Source organism: Pezoporus wallicus, unplaced genomic scaffold, assembly GCF_028554395.1.
Source record: "Pezoporus wallicus isolate ANWC-B61680 ecotype Strahan unplaced genomic scaffold, APGP_CSIRO_Pwel_v1 contig_3952, whole genome shotgun sequence".
NCBI lineage: Eukaryota > Metazoa > Chordata > Aves > Psittaciformes > Psittacidae > Pezoporus > Pezoporus wallicus.
The window spans coordinates 8,691,062-8,694,622 of NW_026635034.1; positions in this window are offsets into that span (position 1 = coordinate 8,691,062).

The window sequence follows — 3,561 nt, forward strand, 5'->3', positions numbered from 1 at the left end:
TCTATCATATTATGTACTGATGTATTAATGATATATATACATATCATATATATATCAATACATCATATTATGTTGTAGAAGCTAGAAAGTCTGTGAGCTTTGCAGACCAAAATTGTAAATTCAGTAAGCAGAGGAAAAGCTGCTGGTTAAGCTGAAGAACTTCAATAAGTGCTCAAATCTTAATAATATGACTTTTTTCTTTTATTAATTCCAGGGGCTCAAGTCTTTCTCTTTGCCTCAGGTGGTGTACAAATAAATGCTGCATGTAAAATGATTTGTACAAACCCTCAAGCTTGTGTGTGATTAATTTCTCATACTGTTGATGATTGCATTGAAACCAGGAGGACTAATCATACTGCACACATGGGCACAATACACAACTTACTGTCAGATGATTATCTGTATTTCAGATGCCTTGCAGAATACAAGATCACCAGTAACTCCTCCAACATTTTTTTTTCCATTTAAGCGCTAGAATATGTAGTATGTCTTTTAGCATAATATGAGATACAGTAGAGAAAGCAAATCCACAGAAGCAAGGCACGTCTGCCATCTAGGCATAAACTTGGCAAGGTGGACTGTTGGGTTTTTTGGCTTTATTCTGCTTTCATCTGCCTTCTGTTTTCATCAGCTAGATGAAAAACCTTGAAGTGTCGTTATAAAACAACAGAAAAAATGTCACTGAAAGGCTGTGTTTCAGTTATTTTCCAGGCTCCATATCAACTTCACTCACCACAATAAAAAACCATTCTAATTGCCATTCCTGTAAGTTCTCCTTGGCATCCAACATGCAAGTGGTATTCTTTCTGGCTCATGAATCATCTCTGGAAATAAACAGTTCCAGAATAGAAAATGGGTTGATTATGCATGAGCCAAAACAGAATCCAAAATAGAAGAGCTTATGTTCTTCACCGTATTGTCTCTGGGCTGGGAAGAGGAACGTGTAGTAGTAGATGATATAAATGATGCCAAATGAAAACAAAGATATAGTGAGAAACGACGGCAGTGCTTTTACCCAGGCATTTTCCTATGATGATTAAACATATTTTGTTGTAATTAGCAGAGATGATGCATTATCTGTCCTGTGTCATACAGCTTACCAGTGTGCTAGCCAGGAGTGTGGCACTGCAGGTGTGCTCTGGGCTGCCAGCTGCAGTCAGCATCCGTGAGCGTGTTGCCTTGACATGAAGCCATCACAAATGGGGAAATGGTTTGTGTTTGAAGGTTCAGGCTTGGCTTTCCTGGCATGGTTTCTTTTAGCTTGTGATTTCAAGAGCTAAGGTGGCTATTGCAGGCATACTCTCTTTTGATGATGGCAGGTTTTGTGTTCTTTTCTCTCTCCACCATCAGCCCCAGACCCTACAGTCTTTCTGCATCATTTCTTGTTAGAGAGGCTTGGCAAAGCAGAAAGCGATTTAGCACAAGGAAATAACAAACTGTATAGAACTGGGAAATAGTATAAAAAAGGTTTCATAGAATCACAGACTGGTTTGGGTCAGAAGGGACCTTAAAGATCATCTGGCTCCAACCCTTCTGCCATGGGCAGGGACATTTTCCACTAGACCAGGTTTCTCCAAGCCACATCCAACCTGTCTTTGAACACTGCCAGAAATGGGGCATCCACAATTTCCATTTATCACATAAACAGAAGCGTATCATGGAAAATAAACACATTTGAACACAATTAGACACACCATTAAACACAGAAAGCCGTAGGCAAACATATCACATAAAGAGGTGTATTTTTATCCAGCAACTTCTTTGCACTGTAGTCACCCACTAGAGTTCTTTTTCTGACCTTCTATTACCTTCTGACCTACAATTACCTTCTTTTCAGAATGTTTAAATTACATTCACTGCTTTTGTATTGTGTGCTGGCTTTTATCTGAATGATGAAATATATAGAGTCCTATAAATGGATGCATGTTTAAAACACATTGCAGGAAATGTGCAGGTGGCATAGAATATCAGGAAGGGTAAATGAGAGCAAGTATGTATTTTTTGAACATTGAGAACATTAGACGCGCAGTGAACTGTTGAATTAATACAAAATTGGGATAGAATATTAAGAATATTGAAGTAAGAATTGATCTTTCTGTTTTTCTGTATCAGTAATATTCTGCAGTTTTGAGATTCCTGTTGATGGGTATGTGTATAAATACATGTATATATATGAGCTGAAGCTGGCAGGGGAAGAGTCTACATGTTCTTGTGGAAGCTCTTGTCTTCTGTGCTTCTGAAGTGAGGGAAGTTTAGTTTAGTCTAATAATTTTCTTGTAGGTTACCAGGCAATGTGTAAATAAGCTTATTTTGTTCTAACATACAGCCAACCAAAACCAAAATATCCTTTAAATCCTAACTCTGGTGCAGACCCAAGGGTAGGAGCCCAGTAATAGGTAAGGATTATGGAGTTATTGGTGCACATCTGAAAGTTATTGCTTTGGATCTGTGGATCACAAGCATACTAATTTCCAGCAGTGAGCCTGATGTAAACTAGAGCATCAGGTTTTGTCACTATTTAATCTAAACTAGATACAAAGTCTTGAGTATTAATAAAAGGGAAAACAGAAATTGCAATTTTAGTGCCTTTAGTCCAATTAATTATTGCTCTACTTTTTTGTGTTCTTCCCAGCTTGTATTGTAATACACTCGTAAGGGATTGAGCAGTTCCCGTATTCCTGGCTCTCAGTTGCAAAAGCACTGATGCTCTTCATCTCCCCAAATAAAGGTTTTAGCCACTTTTTAAAGCAGTTAGCAAGTATTGAGACTTCTGATGTTGACGTGTTTTCAGCTGACCCCTGCACATATGCATCTATCACTGCAAAATTATGAGGTCTTTCTTGAAGAAAACCCACTGTCATCTCCCATTTTGGAAACCGATCCCATCGTGCTGAAAAGAGCTCCTGCTGCAATCCTTTGTTCTGCCACAAAACGCTGAAAATGTCTGCTCATCTCTAGGGATCTGTTGATGCTCTGTGTCTGCAAGGGCTAAATTTTAATTTATGAACCTGTTCAGAATTAGCTGACATGCTTGTGGCCATCTCTGCTACCGCTTGCCTTTAATTCTAAATTTTGAAGAGCGAGATGCTCTCTCTGTAGGAAAAGCATCGCTGATGGCTGTGCCTTTGCCGCGGGAAGGTCTGGGCTAGATGTACGTGATCCCCGGCCCGCTCTGCAAGGCCGCATTGCACTTCCCCAGTTCGGGAGGCGTCGGCCACAGCTTCCCCGCAGAGCTGCTGCCAGAGCGGCTGCGGCCTCCAGCTCCGCGCGGCACCGCTCCGCACCGCTCCGCACCGCACCGCACCACCACCCCTGGCGGACCCGCTCCCGCGGGCGGCGGGGCACACCGCGGAGGTTCCGGGCGCAAGCGGGGCGCGCATGCTCCGCCCTCCCCCGTCTCCTCCCCCCTGCCCGGGGCCGGCGCGGGGACGGTCTCGACCATTTCTGCGGTCGCGGGGACGCGGGCAGAGCGCGGTGGCCGGCTCTGCTCGGCTGCGCTCTGCGGCTTCAGCACCGCACCGCTGGACAGCGCCCGCCGGGCAGCGGCTGCGCTGCGCTGCG